This window comes from Aquarana catesbeiana, linkage group LG11 (genome assembly GCF_042186555.1).
Source record: "Aquarana catesbeiana isolate 2022-GZ linkage group LG11, ASM4218655v1, whole genome shotgun sequence".
NCBI classification, from domain to species: Eukaryota; Metazoa; Chordata; class Amphibia; order Anura; family Ranidae; genus Aquarana; species Aquarana catesbeiana.
This window is the reverse complement of record NC_133334.1, coordinates 268,812,882-268,825,437: the sequence shown is the minus strand read 5'-3', so window position 1 is coordinate 268,825,437 and position 12,556 is coordinate 268,812,882.

Below are 12,556 nucleotides of genomic sequence, written 5' to 3'. Positions count from 1 at the left end.
ACTTGCCACACTGCCACCAGATGTTGATGTCACTTGCCACACTGCCACCAGATGTTGATGTCACTTGCCACGCTGCCACCAGATGTTGATGTCACTTGCCACGCTGCCACCAGATGTTGATGTCACTTGCCACGCTGCCACCAGATGGGGATGTCACTTGCCACACTGCCACCAGATGGGGATGTCACTTGCCACGCTGCCACCAGATGTTGATGTCACTTGCCACGCTGCCACCAGATGGGGATGTCACTTGCCACGCTGCCACCAGATGGGGATGTCACTTGCCACGCTGCCACCAGATGTTGATGTCACTTGCCACGCTGCCACCAGATGGGGATGTCACTTGCCACGCTGCCACCAGATGGGGATGTCACTTGCCATGCTGCCACCAGATGGGGATGTCACTTGCCACGCTGCCACCAGATGGGGATGTCACTTGCCACGCTGCCACCAGATGGGGATGTCACTTGCCATGCTGCCTGTCTGCCACCAGATGAAGGAGGGCGGAACAGCGGTGCTGGCAATGAGAGATGTCATCTCTCTCCCCCCGCCGCCGCACCGCTGACATTACTTCTTAATCTTTTTCAAAAATGGCGCTGGGCGGCGAAATCACGCTACTGCGCATGCGCCGCCCGGCCGAGCGCATACGAGTTTTCCCGAGCCCGGCCGCTTCAGAACTGCGCATGCGCAGTAGTGGGCGGCTCGCGGCCATCTTTTCTAAGGGCACCGGTGCCCTTAATGAACTTTAACGAGCACCCCGAAAGGGGGGGGGCGGCCGCGAAGTCGCCGCAGGAGCGGCGCCACCACTGCCGCCCCGAGGCCTGGCCTCGGTGGCCTTATGGCAAATCCGGCCCTGGCCGCATCGATTTGAAAAAGTAGTTCCTGCACTACTTTTGCCAATTTCAGGTGCGACTTGTATAGACACCCGTGCATGAAGGCGTACAGATGTCTTCCAAGTCGTACTGACATGCGGCTTTGAAATCGTGTCATTTCAGATGGAGTCACGAGATTTCAAAGCCACATTCAATGTAAGCAAGGGCTTAATGTCATTTTTGCTGCAGCAGGTTCTATACATGGTACAGATGCGCCCCTTTACAGGCACTATATTTAAAGGAATTTTTCATTTTTATTGTTTCACTTTAAGCATCATTCAATCACAGCTCATTTAAAAATTATGTTTTTTATAAACTTTTTTTGCATTGATACATGTCCTCCAGGGCAGTACCCGGACCCCCATACCCTTTGTATGCCCAATAACTTGCATATATACAATAACATGGGGATATAGGTGCACCACTGGTGGCACCGGACTACTTTTATATATATTTTTTTAATTACTTGCATATAAGCCTTCAGAATGGGCACTTTTGATTTTTCAAGTTCGGGTCTTAGACTTTAATGGGTTTGTTGTTCGACTTTTGCAATGTTCGAAAGTTCTGCCGCGAACCAAACAGGGAGCGTTCGGCCCGTCTCTACTGTCGAATGTGCATGCGATAACCCCATCATTCTATCAATATTCAGTATGTATTTCATCTGCGTATTGAGCATATTTGCTCGGAGTTTAGCTTTAAGACGCAGCTTCCGTCAGCCAACATTAAACAACACCCTACATACGGCGTCTCTCAGCCTTCAATATAGATTAGTAGAAATATATGCAGCGACTGAGTATAACAAACACGACTCACGCGGCTTTAAGAGTTTAATTTTAACCAATGTCATTTAGGCAAGTTGCGCACTCCGGGGGGTATAATCCGAGTCAAATACCTTTTTTTTTTTTTTTTTTTTTTTTTTAAGAGCCTTACTTCTTCAACTATTTTATTTTTGGGGAGGGAGGGGTGGGGATTTATCGCGTCTGGCGAACGAAGCTTCATTTTCATATCGGAACAGATGGGCCGAATTGTCATTAACACAATTTGACAACTCTAAAACTGAAATATAGGCGCAGAAAGGCACCCAATGAATTATATCAATGTTATCGTGGCGCATACTAAACGACCTAATAATGATTTGTGAAACGCGTGGGCTCCGATCGCTAAACCACGCACTTTTTTTTTTTCTTTATTGGGAATAATTCTATCGCTCCAAAAATCGCTGGCTGGTTTTAATGCTCGGCCGTAACACGTTTGCTCGCGACAACGACATTGGACGCGGGCGGAGTGCGGGGAGGACTATAAAGCTGGGGAAGTTAAGGTGACTATAATAAGGTCTAATGCGGTTAGCGGGCTGAGAGCCAAGGTGCAGTTTTCCTTATAACGCCGAACATTAGAATAAAGATGGGGGTTTATGCGGCGGGATACGCGTCGGAATAGCTCGCTACATATATATTTATAGACCCTCGCTGGCAGCTCCAGCGCCGGTATTTATGCCGTGTATTTACATTTTAAAAACAGTGATATTTCTGGCAATCTCGGCTTTATTACAGCGGAAAATAGCTAATTTGAATACAGGCATTAACCATCATCCATCAAAATTAACTCCGCTAAGCCACTTCTTTTTTTTTTGGAAAGTTTGGTTTGTGTACTACTCTGGCAGTTTGAGACGGATCAGCGTCGGAGGCAATGGCGGTCTATTTAACCGCTTCAATACCCGTCCCTTTCACCCCCTTTCTGGCCAGACCAATTTTCAGCTTTCAGCGCTGTTGCACTTTGAATGACAATTGTGCCCGCATACAACACTGTACCCAAATGAAGTTTGTATCACTTTTTGGAGACAGATAGAGCTTTCTTTTGATGGTATTTAATCACCGCTGGGGCTTTTATTTTTTGCTAAACAACAAACGAAAATTTTGAAAAAAAAATTCTGTTATAAAATTTTGTAAATAAGTAAGTTTTCTCTTTCACTGATGTGCGCTGATGAGGCGGCACTGATAGGCTGCACTGATGGGTACTGATATGCTGCACTGATGGGCACTGATAGGCGGCACTGATGAGCACTGATAGGCGACACCGATGGGCACTGATATGCTGCACTGATGGGCACTGATATGCTGCACTGATGGGTACTGATATGCTGCACTTATGGGCACTGATAGGCGACACCGATGGGCACTGATATGCTACACTGATGGGCACTGATAGGCAACACCAATGGGCACTGATATGCTGCACTGATGGGCACTGATAGGCGGCACTGATGGGCACTGATGAGGCTGCGCTGATATGCTGCATTGATATGCGGCACTGATGAGGCTGCACTGATAGGCGGCACTAATGGGCACTGATGGACGGCACTAATGGGCAGCACTAATAGGTGGCACTGATGACACTGATAGGCATTACTGATGGGCACTGATAGGCATTACTGATGGGCAACTGATAGCTATTACTGATTGGCACTGATTGGCAGCACAGATGGGCACTGATAGGCTGCACTGATGGGTACTGACATGCTGCACTGATGGGCACTGATAGGTGCCACTGATGGGCACTGATATGCTGCACTGATGGTCACTGATAGGCGGCACTGATGGGCACTGATGAGGCTGCACTGATATGCTGCATTGATATGCGGCACTGATGAGGCTGCACTGATAGGCTGCACTGATGGGCACTGTTAGGTGGCACTGATGGCACTGATAGGAGGCACTCATAGGCATTACTGATGGGCACTGATAGCCATTACTGATTGGCACTAATTGGCAGCACGGATGCACAATGATAGGCGGCACTGATGGGCACTGATGAGGCTGCACTGATATGCGGCACTGATGGACACTGATAGGAGGCACTGATGGGCACAGATAGGCGGCACTGATGGGCACTGATGAGGCTGCACTGATATGCGGCACTGATGGGCACAGATAGGCGGCACTGATGGGCACTGATAGGCGGCACTGATGGGCTGCACTGATAGGCGGCACTGATGGGCTGCACTGATAGTTGGCACTGATGGCACTGATAGGAGGCATTGATATGCATTACTGAAGGGCACTGATAGGCATTACCGATTGGCACTGACAGGCAGCATTGATGAGCACTGTTGGGGCTGCACTGATCATTAGGACACTGATGATTAGTGCCCTGATTGTCCCCTGTGTGGATTTGCCGGTTTTCGACTCTCCTCTCCTTACGCGCTGTCAGCATGAGGGGAGGAATGCCGATACCCGGCAAATTCTGATTTCTGTGTGATCACCTGAAGTCGCACAAATTCAATGTCGCAGGTCAGTTTTTCAAATTTCAGGTGCGACTTGCCTGATATCTGTGCGACTTCATGCAAGTCTCACCTGAAATGGCAAGAAATAGTGCAGGAACCTTTTTTTTTTTCTGAATTGGAACCCTATTGGAACTGTTCAAATCAGTGTGACTCCGACTTTGTGGTACCGCACCAATTAAAAAAAAAAAAGTTTCCTGCTCCATTTTTTTGCGAGTTCATGTGCGACTTACATAGACACCTTTGCGTGAAGTTGCACGGATGTCAGTCAAGTTGCGCTGACTTGGGGCTTTGAAACGTGAAGTGAAGTAGCACGTTTTTTACAGTCGCATTCGGTGTGAACCAGGGCTTAAGGCTCCATTCCCACTTGTGCGCCTTGTCATGCGACTTTGGACATCAAAGTCGCATGACAAGTCACAGCCCATTCTTTTCAATGGCACCCATTCAAATGAAAAGGTTTGAAAAGGTGGCTGCACTACTTTGGTGCGACTTTTGAATGCAGCTTTGGTCCAGCGAACGCAATATCGCTCCAAAAGTCGCATTGGAAATCTTGCGACTTTGAAAGACTCGCTAATGTGAATGGAGCCTTGGGTTTTATTGCTGTCGGGGTATGAGAGGTCATGTGACTCCCCTTCCCATGTAATCATTGAATGTTACATTGTTACAATTTCATTGTTTCATTTTTAAACAGCTACACAGATGTCATTCCCTTGCGATGACCCAACTTGGTCTTAGCGAACGAAACGCCAATTATAAGATGGCGATAAGAATTAGACGGTGAACACAAAGGCGCTCTGAACGCCGAAGAAGCAAAGCGACGGCGACACGCAACGGCCTCTTCCTCGGGGCCGTATTTTAAAGGTAACAAGATTATATTCTCCTTTTTTTAATGATAGATTCCCTATAAGCCGTCTCATCTGTAATAGCGCGCCCCCCGGGGGCGGGTCCCGGACACAGGTCAGCGTTCCACAATTAATAACGTCAGATATATATTGTAATTTATGATTATTGAGCGCGCTCCGGGCTGTCGGCAAACACAGATTAACTTGAAGGATAAAAAAATGATTTATGGGGGAAATCTCAACTTTTGAACAGCCTGCATTTTCCGAGGTGTCAAATACTGTTTAATCAGCAACCTATGGCGATTGCCTGTGTCACTTCCACCGCGGCCGCATTTTTTTTTTTTTTTTGTCAGTAAGAAATTAAATCCATAATCGCGGGCGGCTGAATATTCAGAGTTTTATTGTATTCCTGCGCCACCTGCGTTTATTAATGGCCGAAATGGTAACCTTTTTTTCCAAGGCTCCATTCACACTTCGCCATTTGGAATCGCGGGCAGAATCGACTCGATTGCGTGGCATTCGCACGATTGCGTGATTGCATGGCATTTTCATTTTTTTTTTTTTAGACAAATAGAGCTTTCTTTTGGTGATATTTAGTCACCACTGGGATTTTTATTTTTTTGCTAAACAAAAAAAAAGATGAAAAAAAAGTTTTACTTTGCTTCTGTTATAATGTGGCACTGACTGGCACTGATGAGTTGGCACTAATGGGCACTGATGACGCTGCACTGATGAGCGCTGATGAGGCGGCACTGATAGGCACTGATGATGCTGCAATGGTGGACACTGATGAGGTGGCACTGATGGGCACTGATGAGGCTGCACTGACGGCACTGATGAGGCTGCACTGATGGCACTGATGAGGCGGCACTGACGGGCACTGATGAGCAGCACTAATATGCAGCACTGATAGGCAGCCTTTATGGGCACTGATAGGTGGCAATAATAGGCATTGACAGGTGGCACTGATGAGCACTGAAAGGCAGCACTGATTGGCACTGGTAGGCATCACAGATGGGCACTGCCAGACATCGCTGATGGGACTAATCATTGCACTGTTTATCAGTGCCACCTGTCAGTGCCCATCCGTGCCACATATCAGTGCCCTTCAGTGCCACCTATCAGAGCCCATCAGTGATGCCTATCAGTGCCCATCAGTGCTGCCTATCAGTGCCTTCTTTGAGTGTCCATCAGTGCCACCTATCATTTCCCATCAGTGCCACCTATTAGTGCCCATCAGTGATGCCTATCAGTGCCACCTATCAGTGCCCTTCAGTGCCACCTTTCAGAGCCCACCAGTGCCTTATATCAGTGTCCATCAGTGCCACCTATCAGTGCCCATAAGTGATGCCTATCAGTGCCTTATATCAGTGCCCATCAGTGACACCTATCAGTGCCACCTATCAATGCTTATCAGTGCAGCTTATCAGTGCCCATCAGTGAAGGAGAAAATTTACCTGTTTGCAAAATTTTATAACAAACTATGAAAAAAAAAATTTTTTTTCAAAAGTTTTGGCCTTTTTTTCATTTATTCAGCAAAAAATAAAAAAAGCCAATGGTGATTAAATACCACCGAAAGAAAACTCTATTTGTGGGAAAAAAAATTATAATAATATCATACGGGTAAAGTGTTGCATGACCGCTCAATTGTCATTCAAAGTGTGACAGAGCTGAAAGCTGCAAATTGGACTGGGCAGAAAGAGGATGAAAGTGCCCGGTGGGCAAGTGGTTATAAAAGTATCCAATGTCACATTTTGAAGCAAGTGTAAACGAGACCTAAAGGTTTCAATAATATATATATATATACTGTATATATAGTTGTGCTCAAAAGTTTGCCTCCCCTGGCAGAAATCGTGACATTTTGGCTTTGATATTGAAAATATGACTGATAATGCCAATGAACTGTCTTTAATTTAAGGATAGTGATCAGATGAAGCCATTTATTATTGCATAGTTACTTGGCTCCTTTTTAAATCATAATGATAACAGAAATCACCCAAATGGCCCTGATGAAAAGTTTACATACCCTGAAATGTTTGGCTTTGGTACAGACACAGAAGGTGGCACACACAGGTTAAAATGGGAATTAAAGTAAATTTCCCACATCTGTGGCTTTTTAAAATCACAATTAGTGTCTGTGTATAAATAGGCAATGAGTTTGTTAGCTCTCACATGGACGCACTGAGCAGGCTAGATACTGAGCCATTGGGAGCAGAAAAGAACTGTCAAAAGACCTGCGCAACAAGGTAATGGACCTTTATAAAGATGGAAAAAGGTATTAAAAGATATCCAAAGCCTTGAATATGCCAGTCAGTACTGTTCAATCTCTTAATGGAAAATTCAGGGATCTCTTGATACCAAGCCAAGGTCAGGTAGACCAAGAAAGATTGCCACCACAACTGCCAGAAGAATTGTTCAGGATACAAAGCAAAATCCACAGGTAACCTCAGGAGAATTACAGGCTGCTCTGGAAAAAGACGGTGTGTTTGTTTTAGGCTGGGTTCACATATGATCACACAGCGGCTCACAGCAGGAGTCTGGTGCATCCTGGTTAACCGCTTCAGGTCCGATTTCAGCCCGAATTTTTGGCTCAATTCGGACCCTAAACGGACCAGAAGATGCACAGGACTCCTGTGCAATTCGCACCGGAGCCGCTCCGGAGATGTGTGAACCGGCTCCATAGAGAGCCAGTCACAATCTACTGCTATTGCGAATTGGTGTGAACAACAATACTTGAACAAAAATGAGCTTCATGGTCGAGTTGCCAAAAGAAGCCTCTACTGCGCCAACGCCACAAAAACAGGACGTGTAGTACTGGCCGGATCACCAGGTGAAAGTAAAAAAAAAAAAAAAAAAAAAAAGGCTAAAAAAAGGAAGCAAATGCAGCCACCACATCTAAGGACCGCTAAGCTCCAATATATTACATTTTTTGTTTTTCGGGTTTAGATTCCACTTAAACGCCCCGGTTGCCGTTTTCACGCGGCTGCCAAAATAAGCAGGACAGTTGAAGCCTGTGTCGCTGAGCCTCCGTGCTCTTGCATGTGTAATTTTTCTTTTTTGTACATTAAGGCAAATAATACATGATAATAATAGTTTTTGCGGGCGCCATCTGCTCCGATAATTCACAGCTGCAGCAGTAAATAACCTTGTTACAGTTACAACAAAAGATATTGATGTACACTTAACAGAATGTTTCTGAGACTCGCACCAACCCAAGGATTCTGTGCGCTTCGGAAGTTTTGCAAGTTTTTTATTTTTTCGTTTTCTTTTACATAACAAGTCCAAATATTAAAAAAAAAAAAAAAACCTCCAATTAAATCTTTTAGGGGTTCTCCAATGTATGTGCGCATTTAGCTGGAGATGCCCTTTAACCCCTTCACGCCGACCGTATGCAAATATGCGGCCTTTGGCTTGAAGGTGTTGTACCGAGGTGATCACCCCGACGGTTGGTTTTCTTGTGGCTAAGCAGCCGCTCGATCATTTTCATAAGCAACAGGAGGGGACATCCCCCCCACCCCTCCCGCCGCCTTCCGTGGCTCGTCTGGGCTCTCCCGTCCCTCCGGGAGGCCGGAGCGACCAGCTGGCACATCCGCCGGCTGGCCGGAGACCCGAACAAAGCCGGAATCAGCTGCGATTGGGTCTCCGATCTGGTAACCCGGAAGTGATGTCATGACATCACTTCCGGTGTACGAAAGACTGAAAGGGGCCAAATCGTAAAATATTCCAGCATTCAAAACAGCCAAACTTGGTGTTTCAAATGCTTTTAAGTGCAGAGGAGGCATCTGGGGTCTTATAGACCCCCGATCCCTCCATAAAGAGGACCTGTCACTGCCTATTACTGTCACAAGGGATGTGTACATTCCTTGTGACAGCAATAAAAGTGATCAGAACAAAAAAAAATGTAAAGGGACATTGTAAAAAAAAAAATTAAATAAAATAAAAAAGGAAAAAAAAAATGTAAAGCGCTCTATCCCTCCGTGCTCGCACGCAGAAGCAAACGCATACGTAAGTCGCACTCGCAAATGTAATAGATATATAGATATATCTATAGCTATAGATAGATATATCTATAGCATTAGATATAGATATATATATCTATATATCTATAGATATAGATATATATATATCTATATCTAGATCTATATCTATATGTGTATATATATATATATATATATATATATATATATATAATATCAGTAGGACAAAGGATGGTGTCAGTAGTTTTTTATTGTTATTATTTTAATTTTTTAATTTTTTTTTACAATTATGGGTTTTTGGATTTCTTATTTTTTTACAATATTTTTTTATTATTTTTTCCCATTTTTTTGGAGCCCTAATGAGGTGCTTTGGTGAAATTCCAGGGGTCTAAACAGACCCCTGACATCTCACTTTTGAGACAGAGAAAGGGACTGAGAACAGATATTCTCCAGTCCCTTTCTCTGCAGCCTCAGCTGCACTGGACAATGAATGAAAAGGAAGTATCTGTGCTAAGCGGCTTCCTGTTCATTCACAAACTGAAGGATGGTAAACACAGTGTACAAGGAGGGGGCTGGTAAATTACATTTTTACTGTTTCCTTTCCCTGCTCTTCATTCTGAAACATCTCCAACAGGAGGGCAGGAGTGCATTGGGATGATTAAGGTGTGCCCAGGCACATCTGGCACACCCTGTGTGCACGCCTATAGATACATTAGTGTGATGTCAGTGGGAAGTCTGCTCCTTAACAAGAAGTTGCTCATTGCTCAGGGAACCTTTAGCAACCTCTGGAGGAACCCTAGGGTTCCATTTCCATGGAACCCTGGTTAAGGAGGACTGCTTCTTACACTTGTGGCCATTGGGAAGAACTACCCCCTAACAGATAGCTAAAAATATCAATGGTGTCAGTGGGAACTAATCTGAGAGGCAGAAAATGCTCATCGCTTAAGGAATTCCTAGCAACCTCTGAGAAACCCTGATTTAGAAGATGAAACACAGAAAATGCTTCTTTGCTCCTGGACATTTTCTGTTTCAAAATAATTAATGGTGGTGATCAGTAGCGGCCCTTGCACCCCCTATGGATGGGCCCCCCCTATCCAAGCGTCCAGCCCCCTAATTTACATGCCGGGCTCATGGATTTCAATGGGGTCCATCTCTTGCGGGGAGAGGGGGTTGGCCTTGGTTTGCCAACCCCCCCCAAAAAATATTGGGCTTCAGCCCCCACTGGTGGTGATATTGCCATGAGTCCTCCCAATTACATGTAATATCTTAAGTCCTGAAGAAGGGGGAGTTCTTTTTGCCCAAATTCATTGGACTTTTACGCATCAACACGACCAAGACTTGGTGCCATACAATTAGCCCGGTAATGAGACCATGTAATTACAGGGTATCGAAAAAAATACAGGAGATCCATAAAACAAAATACTATCCTTCTCCCACCTTTATTTTTCTCAAACAGATTTTGTCAACAAAAAAAACAGTAGACACTCGTCAAAGTGACAAGTTTCTGCGGTAAAGTAAAAATTGCAGTCAATGCGGTCCAGCAGATGGTTGGATCCACCACTGTTTCCTACCATCTTTGTTTGCTGGAAGCCCCGGAGCCGAGGGGTGCTAATTACTGCACACTGTTGCTGTGTGGTACAAGCGTGGCACAGACTGAATTAGGAATTAAGAAAAACAAGTCCATGAATTTATTAACAAAGCTTCCTTCTTATTTGAGGAAGGAGAAAAATAATCTTTAACCCCTTCCCGTCCCGCAGCATATGGTTGGGCAACGTGCCCAGCTGTGTATCGATATGGTGCGTTTTCAGAAAGTTCTGTCGCTGACGGGAGGGGATAAAAAAAGATTTTTTTTTTCCAGCAATTGTGCAATTATTTGTAGATTTGCAGAAGGAAAACATTGAAATAGATGAAGGCTTATTTACGAAGCTGCCATTTACAGTGAACGTTGTTGCCTATGCATTATATAGAGTGCCAGAGCGTAGAGCGTTCTGTTATTCAAGCAGTGACTTGCCAATTGGACCAGGGGCTCCTGTCTGTCTTCTTCAGGCTCATTGAACCCCAGTGCTGGCCCACCACTGTGATTTATGTTCATACTAGCAAATAGGTGAGTGCCAAAATGTGGCGGCAAGAGTTGGGGGAAGCTTGGAACGCCAATCTCAAACCAAATAATGCCAGCTACTCATCATGTGGGGGGGGGTTTCCCCTTTTAGATTGGGTTTTTGTCCTGTCTCCAGCCAATTTGGGCTGGCCTTCCTTTCCCATTGCTGACTATATATATATATATATATATATATATATATATATATATATAGCAAGACTGAGATGATGTCATCAGTCTGCTACAGACAGGAGGAAGCATTATATATATATAGGCAGTTGCAGTCTGCTTTCTCCTCTGCAGGTGGCGCTCAACTGCAGCGGCAGTGGAGAGGGAGGCAGGAAGAACCTGGTTCCTCTATGGTTTCCTGGGTTACTGGGGCAGCAATCTGGTTGGATGCTGGGAGCCCATGTGACTCTGGTGGTCATCTTGGGCCAGGCAGAGTCTTTTTAAGACCCTGGCTCCTGGGTTTGGTGTGCTTGTAGTGTGTGGATAGCATACGGACAGGTTACCCATCTGGCAGGGACAGTATTATTGGCAGGGAAAGGTTCCTGATGAGTAAGGAAAGTGTAGGGATCCGCTTCAATTCCTGGAAACCTCCTCACTTGGGCTCGGACCGGACAGAATGTATTCCCCCTCCAGACAGACATGGTTGGCTGGGCTGAGACCTGCTCTACTACACACTGTTGTGATCTGTGAGTGTTCCCAGTTGGACGTCTTTCGCCGGGCCTGTTTGAACTGTTTTGCCTCTTCTTCAATATAAGCTCTCTCAATTGTACCTGGGCTGAGTGTGCTTATCGATACTGTACCACCCTGCACCCACCAACATATACACTGGGGATGGACCTGATAGTGGGATGGTCTATGGAAGGAGCAGAACCATGAGGAGCTCCAGCAGGCGATGGTAAGTAGGCCCAGTCTTGAGCCCATTTCATTTATTCAAGAGGCTATTTTGTGAGTGTAGCTTAGCTATACGATGACCATTTTGTGAGTGTAGCCTAGCCATGACCTGGATACATGAGAACCTTCAGACATGTCGCCAATTTGTTTAGGTGTGTAACCTAAAACTGTGCGAAAATATGAGAAAATAACAAGGCTGAGATGATGTCATCAGTCTGCTACAGACAGGAGGAAGCATTATCTCAGTCTCTTCTCTCACAGTGATTAAACTGCAACATTTGTAGGAAGTCACAAGATGAGAGGCTGCAGCCGGGCTGATCGGTGTCAGACATTTGGGAACACATTGAGGTTGGTGATAAACCAAAGGCAAATAGACCTTTGTCGTTCTGGGTGGACATCATATGACGTCCTCCTGGAACGGGCCGTGCTGCGGCGCTATCTATCACAGTCCACCGGACACAGCCAATGACTGATCAGTGTACTGGCCCGTTGCTGGTACCATGTGATCACTTTGGGAGCACGTCGCGCGTTGACGTCATCGCTGTGCGCCACTTGACGTGGGTTGGTGACGTGGGGCACGGCGGAAGCAT